We start from the raw sequence: 18,510 nt of genomic DNA, 5'->3' as shown, positions 1-18,510 counted from the left end.
GATTTTTTCGAGCAAGACTTCGTCGTCGCTACTTTCCTCGCTTTCAAATATATTTTGAAACGTTGTTTACGCTGTTCAGTAAAAAAAACGCTGTTTACTGAACATTTTGAGAATGAAAAAAGTCACCGATGTACGTCTCGCAAGTATGCTTCTCGACTAAAGGAAAGATTTGAGATATCTATCGTGAGATCCCTCGAAATACTCTAGCTGGAAAGCTCATCGCTTTCTTCGTTTCAGAAGTAAATAATCTTTTCTTTGCAACGAATCGAAGGCGATAAACAATGAATTCTATTTACGTTCTGCGTACCGATGGTCAGATTTGAGCCCCGCAGTGTTAACTGCAGATGGCCAGCTAATTAAAGAGAAAAACACATTTGAAAATTGGAAAAATCGCGCGGTAATTTTGTAGTGACAGAACAAAATGTATCAATAAAATAATTCAATGAAATAACGAAAAATGTCGCGCATCTACTATTTTCTTGCAAAAGGGAAGAAACTTTTGGGACAAACTATCTCAGAATATCGCGTTACTCGACGTTAGCTGTTGTTACATGGCTGTGAGTACCAGGAATTTTCAATCTTTTATTCTGGAATTTCAAAGAAATTTTACGTATTTCTCTATAAATTGTCCTGTTCTCCTTTTTACTTGTTTTTGATGGAACAGTTTCGTGAAAAGTAGCGTATCGTCGAACAACGTTCCGATCTTTTCCATCGTTTCCTCGATACTTTACAATTTGTTCTGGCGAATATTTGGTAAATTAGGACATTTACACATTGAAACATCGTTTCACGATCGATTATATCTCTGTATTTGTACGGTATCCTGACACCGGTATCATTAAGCGATTTTTCCAAAGCCCAAATGCGTTCTTCCTACGGTATCGCTGGTCGACTGCGGCTAAAATTACGCGTACGTTTAATCAACACGTAGTTTATTAATCAACTATCATCGTATCAATTTTCCGGCCTATCCCATGCGAGAGGGTTGCCTCCTACGTGCTGACAATCAGCCAAGACAATGCGTTTGTAAACGCGTAAACCCTTGCTGGGATAATATCGGTAAACGTAGGTACCGCAGCGTGAATGAAACACGTGTAAACCTTAATTACGTGTTAATATTTCACGGAAGAGATATTAACCGAGGAAGATGTGTTTTGTTCTACGAGAAGGATATTTCGAGGGTGAAACGTTCGTTTGTCAGAGCATGGAACACCGTGTTGAACATGGGGCAAGTTTGTTTTATTCGTAACAATACATGGTTTTTAAAGGTTCGAATAAAATGTAGTTAAAATGTAAAAATAAAATGTAGAATAAAATGTAGTAGTAGTAAAATAAATTAAACGGCATTTAATGGCTAAAATACTAAATATTTTACTAATTTCGTTACTCTATCGAAAATTGATAAATAAATATCACGAGCAATTATCGTATTAATTTGTCAGATAATTGCGAAATAAATAAATAAAACACACGGTGAAGAAACTAAAATATGGGTTTCCCCATCTCCTCGTTCTATTCGTTAAAAGCGAAATTTGGTTTACTTGGCGCTATCCGTTTAAGCGATGAAAGCCCGAATTACACGTATAATTTTCATGATTTTTTTATTCGAAAATGATACGTTTGCCGTACAGTATACTTATAGAGCTTAATACTTGCTTAAAACAGCGAGGAAAGTCATTAGAAACCACAATGCATTCTCCTCGTCCCTCTTGAAAGCAAATTTTTATTCTCATCACGTTCCGAGATGGGCCAAGAAAAAGTCAGCTTCCTCGCTTCCAGAGAGACGACGTTCTCGCAAGCGACTTCCTCCAAGAATAAAACGGCCGTTTCTACGGCGAGCCATGCAGAACACGTCGAGATTGAGTTTCGTTCTTTGAAAACACACCACGATAACGTATCAACCGTGGTGTACCGTATTCTTTTCTCGCGAAGCGCGCTTGTGCCTCGCGCAAGTCGGAGAGTTAAATTCAGAAGAAAGAAAAAAGAAAAAAATAAAAAGGTAGTAAAAAGAATCTCGACGAAAGGAAAACGATCACTCGCGCGGTTATTTTACTACGACAACACTGTATTTCATATCTCAACGAAATTATACGAGTCGTAGTTTTATTCCACGTACATCTTTGTTCTTAAGTTCTTGTTACAGAGTATGTTGCATTCATAAAATAAGAGATAGAAAAAGACAGAGTAATTTTATAAAATGGATTTATATCTAACAAGACGAAAAAGACCAATTACGATCGATTGATAAGAGCGATGGTGAAAAATTGTTAACACGGAGATTATTCAAATTCGAAGTATATCAATCCTCAAAATAAAAATGTTTCAAAACACGTAGTACCAACAAACAAGTAGTGTATATTACCTAAACCCAAAAGTTTCTTATGTTTTTTATAGAGAAATGATAGATGCACAATGTATTTTGTTGGCAACTAAGTGATTGCGGACTTTGTCATTAAGTGGCAATGACAAAATCCGCAATCACTTAGTTGCCAACCCAATAGTAAATAGAACGAAATGGATCGTACACAGTTCAATGAAATAATACAAAAGAAGAAATATTGCGCGTTTATTATTTCCTCATGAAACGAGAAGAATTTTTTAAACAATCAAATAGATCCAACGATGGATACAAGTAGTGTGTATTAGGTGGTCCAAAAGTTTCTTATATTTTTTATAGGGAAATGGTAGATGCATAATGTATTGTGTTGGCAACTAAGTGATTGCGGACTTTGTCATTAGGTGGCAATGACAAAGTCCGCAATCACTTAGTTGCCAACCCAATAGTAAATAGAACGAAATGGATCGTACACAGTTCAATGAAATAATACAAAAGAAGAAATATTGCGCGTCTATTATTTCCTTATAAAACGAGAAGAATTTTTTAAACAATCAAATAGATCCAACGATGGATACAAGTAATGTGTATTAAGTGGTCCCAACAGTTTCTTATATTTTTTATGGGGAAATGGTAGATGCATAATGTATTGTGTTGGCAACTAAAAGATTGCGGAATTTGTCATTGCCAGCTAATGAAACTATGAAACCAATGTTGTGGAGGTCTTGTGTAGAGGATGTTTGATCGTGGGATTTATTAAATGTTATTGCTTGTTGTTGTAACCGTCGAATATATTTAAAATGATAAGTAAATTAATGTACAGACAATATTGGCTGAGACGCTCGTACAGTGTATAAGTCGTAAAATAGGATCGCTAATGGCTCGTTAATTAGATCGCAGGTAATTCGTTGATAACTGGTTGGTAACTGATCGACAACCGACATTACCACCTAATGACAAAATTACTTAGTTGCCAACCCAATAGTAAATAGAACGGAATGGATCTTACACAGTTCAATGAAATAACACAAAAGAAGAAATATTGCGCGTGTATTATTTCCTCATGAAACGAGAAGAATTTTTTAAACAACCAAATAGATCCAACAGTAGATACAAGTAGTGTGTATTAAGTGGTCCCAAAAGTTTCTTATATCTTTTATAGGGAAATGATGGATGCTCAATGTATCGTATTGGCAACTAAGTGATTGCGGATTTTGTCATTGCCACCTAATGACAAAGTCCGCAATCACTTAGTTGCCAACCCAATAGTAAATAGAACGAAATGGATCTTACACAGTTCAATGAGAAAACACAAAAGAAGAAATATTGCGCGTGTATTATTTCCTCATGAAACGAGAAGAATTTTTTAAACAACCAAATAGATCTAACAGTAGATACAAGTAGTGTGTATTAAGTGGTCCCAAAAGTTTCTTATACCTTTTATAGGGAAATGATAAATGCACAATGTATTGTGTTGGCAAGTAAGTGATTGCGGATTTTGACGTACCACCCAATGACAAAATCCGCAATCGCTTAGTTGCCAACCTAATAGTAAATAGAACGAAATGGACCGTGCACAGTTCAATGAAAAAACACAAAAGAAGAAATATTGCGCGTCTATTATTTCCTTATAAAACGAGAGGAATTTTTCGAACAACCAAATAGAATCTGCACGCTGACATTTTACAGAAACACACGATGCAAGCGGAACGAGCGATGTCCCTTCTCTAGAAGCATGTGATACGTAAGTACCACGGACGTAGTACACTGTGCCACGTCGTTGATTCTCGTACGGATCGATAAACTCATAAATCCCTCGGCCGAAACGCAGCGCAGCCAGCTTCAACTATGTACAGCGAAACATTGAAATGTTATGTTTCGACGAGGCAGCGCCAAGAATAGAGGAGGAAGCCACTCGAATGCGAATTCCAATCTCTGGAATCGATTTCGAAGGGATCCCCATTGAGAGATCAGGTCGACCGAGGACAGGAATTAAAGTCGAAGCTTTGAACTTTCGCAGGCAACTTCGTTTCAGCTTCTTCGTCCACGTTCTCGAGAGCCTCCGGATGAAAGAGGATTTTTCGCAACTGCTTGGAAACCGGCTATTATCCGAGGGGAGAGACTCGCGTGCCTCGAGCTGCTAAAATATCGTTTCTTTAAAAAAGATCGTCAATATTTTGGATACACGGGACGGAGGAATTTTAGCGTGCTTCGCTGCAAGATATTTATAGTTTCGCTGGTAATCTATTCGCAAGAGATTTCGAAGAGGAATAAATTTGTATCGCGATCGCGAGGTGGCAAGAAATTTATCGTCGCGTTACTCGCTATGTTTCGAGCGAACTTTCGGTCAAATTTAACGCTGTTGCATTTTATTGAAATAACGCGTGCATCGTTTCTTCCGGTAGCTTGGATTTCTATGTTACTGTACTTAAATCTTTTCTTTCTTTTTTTTTTTTTGCTGCAACTAGAGTCCAAGACTTTCTATAGACCCTCGTAGAACCTTTCGAATCTGCGTGAGAAACTTCGAAATAGAAATTTTAGCTAGCAATAGTATTTTCAAAGACCTTTTCCCGAATCGAATTGCTCGTCGAATTTCTTCGGCTCTAACGCTATTGACCAGGCATACTTTTGGAATGAAATTCTATATGAAATACAACCAAGTATAAAAATATAAGCATGCTTCACCGAAGTCGTCGTACTGGATTTTCTCGAAGACGAAGTTGTCGGCTTGAGTTTCGCCTTATTCGAGCAAACTTTCAGTCTAATTTAATGCTGTTGCATTTTATTGCAATAACGCGTGCATCGTTTCTTCCGGTAGCTTGGATTTCTATGTTGCTGTACTTAGATCCTTTTCTTTTTGCGGCAATTAAAATCGAAGACTTTCTATAGACCTTCGTAGAATCTTTGGGATCTGCGCGAGAAACTCCGAAATAGAAATTTTAGCTACAACTTTCTGCAAATCGAATTGCTTCTCAAATTTCTTGGAATCATATTCTACATAGAATTACCAAGTATAAAAATATAAGCATGTTTCGCCAAGGTCTTCATCAACTCGATTTTCTCGAAAACGAAGCTCACCACTTTGCTGTTCTTCAGTTTCGCCTTATTTTCTTTCTTTGTCTTACCTTTGCCGGCTATTTTCACGCATAGAATAGCATCTTGCTAATTATCCATTCATTGACTTAATTAAATTCGAAGGAAGTTAAGGAAATTCGCCATAGAATCTTTGACAAGCTTCCAAATTCTCGATTTTCTCGAAGACGGAGCTCTCCACTTTGCAATTCTTCAGTTTCGGCTTATTTCGGCCTATTTTCACGTATAGAATAGCATCTTGCTAATTATCCATTCATTGAATTAATTAAATTCGAAGGAAATTAAGGAAATTCGCTATAATATATTTGACAAGCTTCCAAATTCTCGATTTTCTCGAAGACGGAGCTCTCCACTTTGCAATTCTTCATTTTCGGCTTATTTCGGCCTATTTTCACGTATAGAATAGCATCTTGCTAATTATCCATTCATTGAATTAATTAAATTCGAAGGAAGTTAAGGAAATTCGCCATAGAATCTTTGACAAGCTTCCAAATTCTCGATTTTCTCGAAGACGGAGCTCTCCACTTTGCAATTCTTCATTTTCGGCTTATTTCGGCCTATTTTCACGTATAGAATAGCATCTTGCTAATTATCCATTCATTGAATTAATTAAATTCGAAGGAAATTAAGGAAATTCGCTATAATATATTTGACAAGCTTCCAAATTCTCGATTTTCTCGAAGACGGAGCTCTCCACTTTGCAATTCTTCAGTTTCGGCTTATTTCGGCCTATTTTCACACATAGAATAGCATCTTGCTAATTATCCATTCATTGAATTAATTATATTCGAAGGAAACTAAGGAAATTCGCCATAGAATCTTTGACAATTCTCTGATGCTGACTTTTTACTCTTCAGTTGCGTCTTATTTCAAGACGCAGAATCTCCTCGTTTATAACGCAATTTCCAAAACACGTTGTATACCGGTACACGCTATATAACAACGTAAATAAGCACGTATCCTTCGTCCTACATTGGACAATTTTTCCCTTTCGTCCTTGAAGCTTCACGAAATATCCCTCGCCTTTTTAAAGAACATCCAAGGCATTGATCGTTTTTCTACCTGCCGCGACATCTTTCAATCACATTTTTCCGAATAACAATACGCGATTTATCGTAGCACCGTTCGTTTCCTGTACCGGAACAGGAGTCGTGCAATGCTGCAGCCTCGAGCAGTCCATCGGTTTTACCATTTACCATTTGTCGTTTCGCTTTTGCCTCGTAAAAATTATGATTACTGTTGTATACGAAGCAAAAAACCTTGGAATCCCGCGGTGCTCGACACGTTGAGCAATTGGTCAACTTTTTTCCCAATCTCGTTATATACGGGGCGAATTTACGATCGAATATTCCGCGACTTGCATACATTGGAAAATTACGCGGGAAAAGATGCAAACTCCGTCTTATTTTTAACAGATATTTTCTGACATTTTCAACGTTTTCGAACGATTCGTTGAATCTGAAAGTATTCGCGTTCGAACATCTATCGTCCATCGAGTCTCTGTAAACTATTAAACCTCGACATTTTTAAATTGATACGTCTTTAGATTTTGATCGGTAAAAGATACTAAGAAATAACAATAAATCTCGAGTGACATAAATAAATAGAAAACGTTGTAACATGAGAAACCCGCAATTCGACGATTAACAACCTTTGTCGTAATAATTTCACTGAATAGCGTAAATCATAGACAAAACGTGTACATCTCGTGCGACGATCAACGCGTCGTTAGATCAAAAACTCTCTTTTTTTACCTTTCCCACGTTATTTCGTACACGCGGAATAATTTCGCTTCCGTTCATCGAGAAATAAAAGAACAAATTCACGCGTATTTGGTGAATCTTGAAAAACGCGACTTTCTCGAAAATGAAGTCTGCAACGCGGTTATCTCGGTTATTATTTTTTCCACTTCTCGTTTTTTCGTTTTCAGTCACAGCAACTTGCCCTAACGTTGCTTAGGTCAGGACTTTCCACAGGCGGGTTGCGTGTACACGTTTTCTCGCGTTTATTTTTCAAAATGGCATGGAAGAAGCGAATGGCGATGGCACAGCTGCGAGGCGAAGCATCGTAAATACGTTTCACGGTTTGTTCGACTTAATGCTCGATTCAGCTGTAATTGCGCCTACGATTGCTTCTAGTTCGATCGACGCTTTCTTCGTGTCAGAAATGGCAATTTGCCGCCGTTTACAACCAGGATATTTCATTTCCATACGACAAATAATCCTTTCAATTCACTCGCGCGACGACTCGTCTTTCTTTTTCCTACTTTTCCTCTGTCGTTTTCTTCGGGTTACGATCCAGTCGAAGCGACGCACCACGTACCATAGAATTTCTCATGGGACCAACACTTTACGTTTGTTAGATCTCCATCTACCTAAACTCTATATACCGCAATGAAATTCCTGTTATCTTGCAGTTAAACGAGTCGTCGATTAGATCCGACGTTCGACTCGATTGTTCGCCATACGTTCTTTTATTCGGTCGCCTGGAGAGTGTCTTTCTTTCGCAAACGCGTTGTTTGCGACAACGCACCTTCGTTCAAACGTGAAACCAAGTCTGTGAAACGTCGCGGTGTTCGTCTCGGCAGAAGAAAATGGATCGTACGTAATTCGACGAAATAATATAAAACGAAAAACCCTCGTGCGTCTGTTATTTTCTCGTGAAACGAAAGAAACTGCTCGGACGATCTAACGAACGTTTTAATAGGAAAGACTCGTCTTTGAAAGTTTCGCTGCGTCTCGTTGAGACTTTGAATGAAATTTTGGCGAACACAACGGCGTCTCTACGACGTCTATCAAAATTATACGATAGATCTGAGCAAACAAAGCGACAGAAATTTGCAGATACCTTTGTATTTCGATATACCTTACGAAAAACGTTGTACGTCTATTATTTCCTCGTAAAACTTTTCGGACAACCTAATATTATTATATCCTTCCTCGACGAATTATCGATCCTTAATTATTGCCAGGGGTGAAAATTTATCTCGTTGAAAGTGAAACAAATTCGAGACTACATCTCCAAGTTCAATTTTTCTCTCACATCCTTTCTTTCTATATCGTTTTGTTAATTAAATTCGATATAGGAACGAACAAGAGTTAGAAATATATCACGAGCCAAGTTCTTTTTCCGGGCCTTTGTCAATCCGGGAAATAAATAAGGTACAACGTTGGTTAAATTTTCCTGCAAAATCGATAAGAACGGAGTATTTCCAACGACTCGAAAATAATCTTCTGTCGATTAAATCCACTTCACGCTATCATGAATTTCCATCATTAAAGTGAGAGATCATAAGCGGGGAATAGAGGCAACAAACTAAGCTGAAATTATGCGAATTTCGGTTATTAAAATTTTTCAATTGTATTTTCTTCGTTACCTGTAATTTCTTATGGAAACGATTTTCTACGAAATCGATGCTTGGTCAATCAGCAGAATTTTAATTCTCTTTATAAAATTAGTTGCAATAAATGGAGTTCTATGGCGCACACAGAGTATACGAAATGAAAATAAACGCGAGAGAACTTAGTCGTTCTATTATTTTCTTCTCGAACACGCGCATCGTTCCCGGAGGAAAGCGCATTTTCGATTGAACAGGAGAATGAAATTTCTTCGATGTTCGTCAACGGTATTTTCAACGAGTCCAGTCGTCGCGAACGAATCACCGATAGAAAATGAACAATTCGATATTCAGATCGCGTCACCGATAGTTTAATGAAACTTTTCTACGTATCGTTTGCTGTTGAACTGTAGCGTCCAAGCACCGATACAACGAGTTGTCCTGCTGGCAAATAACCACTCGCGTTACGAGCATCGTCATAATAATTTATTACTCGCGTCATCGCAATTTCTTCCGAATTATTTCCGATTTCTTTCTGTCTGGGTTGGCAACTAAGTGACTGCGGATTTTGCCATTACCACCTAATGAAAAAGTTAAATTTAGAAAAAGAAATGTAATAAAGATAAATTTGCTGCCAGCAATAGCGTTTATACTAAATTTATAAATTAATTTGATTAATTGGTATTTATATCGATGTTTATGTTATAAATTCAATTAAATTTACGAACCTTAGGTGAAATTTCATTTAAAAATATATTAAATTTAATATTAATAAATTAGGATTAGATACCCTATTATAAAAAATTATCAAATTTAATTTATAAATAAATGCCGAATCGTTAAAATTAAATTATACGGCGGCTTTTCATTCTTATTAGAGAAATTTGTAATTTAATTCGATAGTCCATTACCACCTAATGACAAAATCCGCAATCGTTTATAGTTGCCAAGCCAGAAGAAAAATTGATCCACTGTGCAGGATGATTAGTCGTGTGAATAAATACTAGCGAAAAGAATATAACGAGTCTATTTTTGATTTTCTGATGTTCACTACTTGCTACTTGTTATCAACGAAGCGCGAACAATTTCTATTGTTATAGAATTTTTTAAAACCAAATAATTTTAGTACGATAATAAACGATCGTGTATTGCATTCTAGAATTATCTGTTGTGAAAAACCGAGAGACGTAACTCGTCTTTATCTCGTGTCGTTTTCCATATCCGTTTCCATGCGATCTATCATCTCAGTCAACATCATCTTTTATCGTGCGACAAACGTGTTCGAGATGGAAAAGGAAGATTGAAAAATGTAGAAAAAACGAAGGACAAAGAGAAAGAATCCAAAACGGCGAACAATAAAAGGAGGAAAACGTAAAGCAGAAGAGAAAAAAAATCATTGGGGAATTTTGTCATTGTCGCCTAATGACAAAATCTGCAATCAGTTGCCAATCCAATAGAAAACGAATTTGTAGATTTTGTCTTTCGCAACGTTGGCAAGATATTTATTTTCGAAAAGGACGACGAGATTTTCAGAATTTTCACAGACGAGTATCTATAACAATATCGTCAACGAGTCTTCTTAAAATTCCTAACTCCCCTAAATTGCAATGGAGATATGCACGTTAATTAATATAATTAATAATATAATTGCATAATATGATATAATTTGCCAAGGTTCTGAGATACTCTGCTGCAAAATTTTTCTCTGAATCTACGCGAGTTACAATTAGACGGCTGGATAATAAGTTAGAATCATAAGGCTAATTGAAAATCGGTGAAAATGAGACGCTTGTGTTATTCACCGACATATGTAAACTCAGAGGAAAATTGAGGAAAATGATATTTGTAATATCTGAGAGACACTTCGAGACTCTACAGTAATAATTAAGGGTTGAATGGAAACGTTAATTCGAATATTAGGAAGAAATATGTCAATTTCGTTGTACATCGAATTTTCTATCGTTATTTTACACCATTAGCTCGATATTGGAATTCCTTTATCGATATAGGTGTAAATTTAAACAATAACGAAAGGTTACAGCTATCTCTAAGATTTAATTAAAAGATAAGACTTGAGCAATCGAGTATTTTTTTTTTTTTTAAGTGAAACGTAACGCGAAGAATATTTATGTATTTTACTCGATCATTAAGATCAGAGTATATTAAGATACAAGATCAGAGCGAAATCATTACACGGTAAAAGTATGCGATCTTCGAGCGCGACCATTTAATCGGTAATTATTACTTTCACTTTTACTCGAATAAAACGATTCCATGTGTTCGAATCCGACATCAGAAAGCTCGGAAATTTCGTCGATTAATTCTCATTCCCATCTATCATCTTTCAAAAATGAAATTCGGACGAGAAATAAATCGTTTTCCCTTTGCTTGTTTCGTTCCGCAGGATGGCAAAGTTTCTAATTGCTTCGATAGAATCAAATTTCAGAAACTTGTGAAAGATTGCAAACGATAAATTTTCCACAAACTTCAACCTTTAACTTTGATGTTCCTCTCGACAGAACAGGTTTCTAAAAACGGAATTTTAATAAGCATCTTATAATCGATATTTACTTTTCCACAAATAAAAATCTCCAAAGTACCTACTATCGTATCGCGAAATTATCTGCCTTTTCTGTGATAATTTCGATAAGATTCGATCGATATAAATTCTCAAATTGTTCGAAATAATCGTATTAATAATGATTCTTAGAAATTGTATCGTCCGGTAAGATATTGTCTTACCGAACTAAACCGAACACGACGTAGTCCTACGTGCGATTAAAGTGTAACAGCATCGCTTCAAACATTTATGGCACTTGTGCTTTCCGAGGAAATGTCTTCCATTCGTGCAACTTTTATTCTACGCGATGGAACGTATAAAAGAAAGAAGAATTCGAGACAGATAAAATCCTTCGCTCGCTGAATTAATTATATCGACCTAGATAACTCCAACTACATAAAAGTTACGAGACACAGATGTAAATATAAAAATTGTATTTGTCGTGAATATTTAATAAAAACATAATGCATCGAGAACAACCGTCTTAACCGTTAAACAGCTGCTAACAAACGCTTATTTAACACGACGAATAATCGATTGTTTAAATACTCGTACGATCTTTACCAAATATACGCTAAATATCTTCTCTAAATTCTACGTACATTTTCTTTCATTCCATTCTACCGATACAGTCGCGTTAATCGTGTCTCGCTACGGTGTTAATGAAATTTACAAATGTAACGCACACAGAGTATCCGCGAAATGTACAAGCGATGTACCGATACCAAGTACGTGTTATCAGTATGAAACTTGACCTTTTGCACTGGGAATTTTATTTCAATTTCGTTACCGGCAAAGCTGCCAACGCTTTTAAGCGTTTCATTTGAAATTTACTTTAACCGAAAAATAGGGCAATTCAAATAAATAAAGAAAGAAACAAATTCACTTAACACTGGAACTACCATACCATTGAAATTGACTGGTTTTACAATTTTATCTTTAAATTCCTACTTCGTGTTATATTTTTTCCCCCAATGATGTAACGACTTTGGCAACGATAACTAAAAGAATAATATAACGAATTTTATTTTGTTTTCTATGTATTCAAACTGAAACTAATTTTGTATCGAGGCTACTTATACCAACACCAGTGAAAATGACCGGTACTTGTGAAAGCGTAAAAGGGTCCTGCAATCTGTTTATCGAACCCTAATTAACCAGTTTCCTCGTTTTCTACAACTTGCCACGCGTTTTTACAATTTTTACCGCGTGTCATTCGATACGATGATATCGATTATCAGGAAAATTCCGGATCGATCGCTGGATGCTAACGCTAGAAATACCACAGCAGTGAAAATGACTGGTTCTACAATTTTATATGTCGGATTAAGGTTGGAATTTTGGGCGTTCGATGAACCTTCGCTCGAATTTACAAGTACAAAGTACAAATGTGGGCACTACAAGAGGCTATAAGTAACAGCGGCGATCGGATGGTCGAGATGACAACGAATTCACGTTCGATAACGAATCCATGGTCCGTGGGATGACGAATGCGATGTGACACACGTATAACTCCACGTACAAGTAAAACTTATCTGCATGAACTCAAAAAAAAATCCAAGTGGAACTGCCCTTATACAGGGTGGTTGGTACAAGCGGAAAGGGGGTGATTCTACGCGAAAAAAGAAGTCGAAAATATAGAATAAACATTTTTCGTTCGAGGCTTTGTTTTCGAGAAAATCGACTTTGAATTTTCGCTCGGTACGCGTGCACTTTATCGCGTCTCGTTATAACGGATCTCACTGTAGTCGTTATTTCGATAGAAGAATTAAAAAAAAAAAATTTATTCTATATTTTCGACTTCTTTTTTCGCGTAGAATCACCCCCTTTCCGCTTGTACCATCAGTTACCAAACACCCTGCGTCATAAAATCGGATTGGAACATTAAAACTATTTCTTATTTTTATTACTTAAGTGTAGCTATAGTAAAGGTCTGGACTAGGGTATTGGGGTGTTTTCCAACATTCCAAAAGGGAAATCCCGATGTCCTTTCATCTCCGACATATAAATTTGTCGATCTTCGTTTAGGGATCATAGTCCCGAATGGATTAACAATACGCAAAAAAGTAAGCACAATATGTAAGAAAGTAATAAATCAATAAATATACAAATATTTTATTATTACGCATTTTTTGAAGACCAGTTATTTTCACTGGTTTTGGTAGAAACAGCTTCGTCTTAACTAAGTCTGGACTAGGATATTGGGGTTTTTTCCAACATTCCAAAAGGGAAATCCCGATGTCCTTTCATCTCCGACATACAAATTTTTCGATCTTCGTTTAAGGATCATAGTCCCGAATGGATTAACAATACGCAAAAAATTAAGTACAATTTGTAAGAAAGTAATAAATCGATAAATATACAAATATTTTATTATTACGCATTTTTTGAAGACCAGTTATTTTCCCTGGTTTTGGTAGAAACAGCTTCGTCTTAACTAAGTCTGGACTAGGATATTGGGGTTTTTCCCAACATTCCAAAAGGAAAATCCCGATGTCCTTTCATCTCCGACATATAAATTTGTCGATCTTCGTTTAGGGATCATAGTCCCGAATGGATTAACAATACGTAAAAAATTAAGTACAATTGTAAGAAAGTAATAAATCAATAAATATACAAATATTTTATTATTACGCATTTTTTGAAGACCAGTTATTTTCACTGGTTTTGGTAGAAACAGCTTCGTCTTAACTAAGTCTGGACTAGGGTATTGGGGTTTTTTCCAACATTCCAAAAGGAAAATCCCGATGTCCTTTCATCTCCGACATATAAATTTGTCGATCTTTGTTTAGAGATCATAGTCCCGAATGGATTAACAATACGTAAAAAATTAATTACAATTTGTAAGAAAGTAATAAATCAATAAATATACAAATATTCTATTATTTTTTGAAGACCAGTTATTTTCACTGGTTTTGGTAGAAACAGCTTCGTCTTAACTATCGGTGGTTCCAACGTTAAATACCAGCTCTATTCGCGCTATTGTTGTATTTTTAAGTGTATGATGTATCTGGAAACAATTTCCACGATGCAATCCTGGTTTTCTAGGACATCTATTGATTTGGGCACGAAAGAGTGCCGAGTGGAACCGATAAAACTGATGTCACGCTCGACATACAAGTGCAAAGGGTTGAAGGAATCGTAAAAACGCGTTAGAAAATTTCGCTATTTTTAACATGACGAAACGAAATCGCATGGATCGAGATAGAAGAGCAGACAGGAACGACGAACCTGCTGCTAATTCATTTCTACTATTCGCGTTATAGTACCACGCCAGAATAACTTATTTATAATTCTCGATGAGAATCGATCGTAAACTCCTTGCAAATAAAAAAAAAATTGATTTCTAAAAATTTCTAATCCGATAGGAACTGCAGGTTGCTCGCCTATTCCCTAAAGAGGAGCGAGTCCGAACGATATTTCCACGCGCGTGGACGACGAGGCTTGAATTTTGTCGACCACGCGAAAAAGGACAAAGAGAGAGAAAGAGAGAGGCTTTTTATCTGCGACAAAGCGGTACGCGCGACCCACACACGATACCGCTTAAGCTACCTACGTTACACAAATATAAAAATTGTTCGCACGAACGCGACAACCAGCGTATGCCAATTCATAGGCTGCGCACATGCTGGCTTATAAGGTCTGCTTTGATCCAGCACGTTCTTCCAATTTTGATATTTCAATCTTGTTTTCGTGTCTCGATAAACGAAAAGAACGGGAAGAATACCGAGAGACTGTATCCTTTTAATCTTTCGTTTCGAATAGCAAAACGAATTTTAGTGCTTCGAGACAATTTTCATGTGAAATAACGGGAGGACCAAAAGACATAGGAAAAACGCTAAACGAGACTGGAGAAGGTCTAGCAGAACTGAAAGCAACGATAGAGAAAAGAAGGGAAAACCACAACAAGCAGGCTAGAGACCAAAGTTGCAATAGTTTCTAGTCATTAGTTGATAATTTATAGTTGATAATGCTTAGTTTTCAGAGGTAGAATAAGCAAGGGAGTGCAATAGAATAGAGTGGAAAAGAGGGGAGGTAGACGTATAAGAAGAGATGTAAAACCGAAAGTTCGTCCAAAGCCGAAAGGCACGGACTAAACAATAATAAATAAATCGAATAAATAAAACAATTTTCGGTGTAAGGTTTTTAGCGTAACTAGATATCACGATTCTTCTTTCGTATTTTTCTCGAACTCGAGGAATTTTCTAGCGACAGAGAATACTGAAAATCCAAAAGGGTTAAGAATATCGAGAATATCCTATTTTAAGAGCATAGAGTCAGAATTGGAACGAGAAGTAAATAACAATGATTATTAATAACATTTGCTTCGTCTTGTTGCCAAACGTTTGAACAAGCTTGCGATATCTTTTTAACGTTAGAAAGATAAGCTTTTAATGTTCCATTGGATGGAAGACGACGAAAAGAATTCTTAGGTTTAGGAATTCTTGAAATAATTTGCTTGATTAAACATTAGAGACAACATTTTTGTGACTTTGCGTTGTATAAACCGTACGGATCGATGAACAAAATACGATTTCGTCTACGAATTTCCTTCCTTTTATTTTTATTGGTAAACGTAGCAAAAATTTGTAAGATTGTACAACGTAGCAGGGACATTCATAAGTATGATAAATATTTAGATTTGTTTTACGTCTACAACTGCAGGCTAGACTTAACAAATGTCTAAAATATTTTAAAATTTAAAGAGAATAGGCTTAAAACCGAAGTATCAAGCTTCTTGAAGAAATACGAGCAAAAATATATTTCTATTTACCTACTGAAGAATATGTGTTTGCCTATTGTACTCTAAAACTCATTGTAATATGGTCGACCAGCTAATCCTCTGCGCCCTTACAGTGAAACTATTTGAAATAAAAAAATGTTTGTTCGAAAAGAAGAAAGTTATGATTCATCGCTATACGATATATAATAAAAAATATAGAAAGAGTAACTGAAAATGTCAGCCACGACGAAAACGGAAAATTGCGTAATGCTACATGGAATTATTAGCAAACAATTGCAATTGTACAATTGCAGTTTTACAAGATACGGCAAACAGTACGCTGCTGTGGGATGAAAGATAAAACCGAGGTCTGTTCAGTTAGGCTAGTTTAGCTAAGCAGAAGTTCTTTCACTCTGGTCGCTGTCCTTCGAAGACAGTCAATACCGATAGATCGAGTGTCTTGATCATTGTGCGCAAGACGTGTGAATGCACTTTGTATTACATGCAAAAATAAATACAGCTTCGCTCTTAACTGTATTTTCATGAAAATCAAGCATATTTCATGCTGTTTATGTAAAGTCTCTAATATTGCACGAATTGAATTATTAGCTTGGAAATGAATTCATTATAAATTCTAAATGAATTCTGTGTTTCACACAGAAGCCATTTTTTCAGTTACGAATAAAGATCGTTACGTAAGATTGAATCGAATTTGACGATTATTTCTTTCCGTTAAACTATTACAAATCGGTAGAAATTATCTAATAAAAGCATTGTGTGTTATTACGTGCCCATATTTGAGGATAAATATATTTAATAATATACTACATGCATATAAGCACTATGATACATGTATAACTATATCTATAATAAAGTTATTGTAGAATAGAATATATGATTTTAAGTTGATATAACATAGTAACTATATATATATATATATAGTTAACATATACTAATTATAACTATATATAAATGTTCATATATAACTTGCGTCAACTATATAGCTATGTTACATTAACTCAAAACTATAGAAATGTGTTAACGTTATGTTAACACACTGTATAGTTATTGCTAAATAATTTTCTACGATCTATTCGTATAATTATATTTAACTTTACGTCACTTTAATTCGTATCGCTAATTGTAACTCGTATAACAATTACTATAAACAAAATTTTATTTCACATCTAACACGTAAAGTTATCATAGAGTATCATAAAAAATAATTAAATTGACATATCGAGATGGAACAAGCTCTACTCACGATTTCACTGCAAAACGCGAAATTCGTCCTCGCTGTCTGATATCCGATGTTGCGAGAAAATAACGAAGGAAAAGATTCAAAACTTCCATGACAGATACATACAGAAATGATTGCCAGTAACTACGACATGGCTGACTTGTCGTCAGCTGACAGATAAGCGATTACAAGATTTCCGACGCGATTCGATATTTGTCATAATCTAAGATATCTATCCTATCGTAGCTAATTTCATTCTACAGAGTCTCCTACGAGAATCTATTCTTATATCACAAAAAGATCTCAAATTGTATCATTGATAACGCATTACGTGTACTTTTAGGTTCTGCGTCGAGTGGCGTTACAAGGTAAACAAAGAAAGCGGCGTTCGATTCAGCGAAATTTACCACTCGTACCAATCGAATATTTCGCAAATCACGAAAGTCGATTCATAAAAATTCACTGGCTCGCAAAGCATTTACATATTAATACATAATACCGTGTGTATCGCGATATCCTCTCTTCTTTCTCTCTCGCTTACATTCTCTGCTACGAGTCAGTTTAATCTTCTCTCTGTAAATTCGATTGCGAGATACAAGAAAGAAATCGAAATCCACCAATGGGAGCCGGTGCGTATACAAAGCAGCTATCTATTTCTAACAAGTTGCGAAGGGGGCGCGGTCATAAATCTCATGTAAAATGAGGGGAAAAAAGTGCAAGTACGTGCAAGCTACTGCAGGAATGCAGAGAGAAAGAGAGAAAGAGGAGAGAGAGATGACGAGAAAGAGTTGTCGTATGAGGCTTTTGTGTATACGGGCGTGTGTATATACTTACATATGTATGTATACGAAGGGCCGCTCTCTGCGTGCACCGCCAATCAAATCTAGAGTCACTGCACTTTTTTCCTTCGTAGCCTTTTCTTTCTCCGCTCTTTGATCACATTACCGCGCGCGTACTGCTAATTGAAGATTTCGATTGCAGCTTGATCGTTCACCATATCACGCCGATTTCTCACTATATATTCACATTATACATACTCGTTTTACTTGACGAACGTCGCGCGATTCACTGTCTACATTGGCATCTTACGCTCGCTTTGACTGGCCTCCTTCGACTGCGCGTCGAACACCGTACTGCGATCGCGACCGAATACGGAGTGTGGAGTGAAATTCTCGATCACAGGAGTGGAGGCACTGGAAAATCCTCTTAGCTCATCCTGTGT

At 36.3% G+C, this 18,510-nt stretch overlaps 1 protein-coding gene across 1 annotated transcript in view; it reads right to left on the bottom strand.

Annotated features, from left to right (window-relative positions):
• Mical (Molecule interacting with CasL) overlaps positions 1-18,482 on the bottom strand; it is a 110,219-nt gene extending 91,737 nt beyond the window's left edge. The window contains exon 1 of the mRNA XM_033339367.2: positions 18,123-18,482. The gene's annotated coding sequence lies outside the window, so the exon portion shown is untranslated. The remainder of the gene's footprint in view (positions 1-18,122) is intronic.
• Between the last annotated feature and the right edge of the window lie 28 nt (positions 18,483-18,510).

This window comes from Bombus vancouverensis, chromosome 1, assembly GCF_051014615.1.
Source record: "Bombus vancouverensis nearcticus chromosome 1, iyBomVanc1_principal, whole genome shotgun sequence".
NCBI lineage: Eukaryota > Metazoa > Arthropoda > Insecta > Hymenoptera > Apidae > Bombus > Bombus vancouverensis.
The sequence above is the reverse complement of the archived record's forward strand: the minus strand, read 5'-3'. Positions and strand labels throughout refer to the sequence as shown.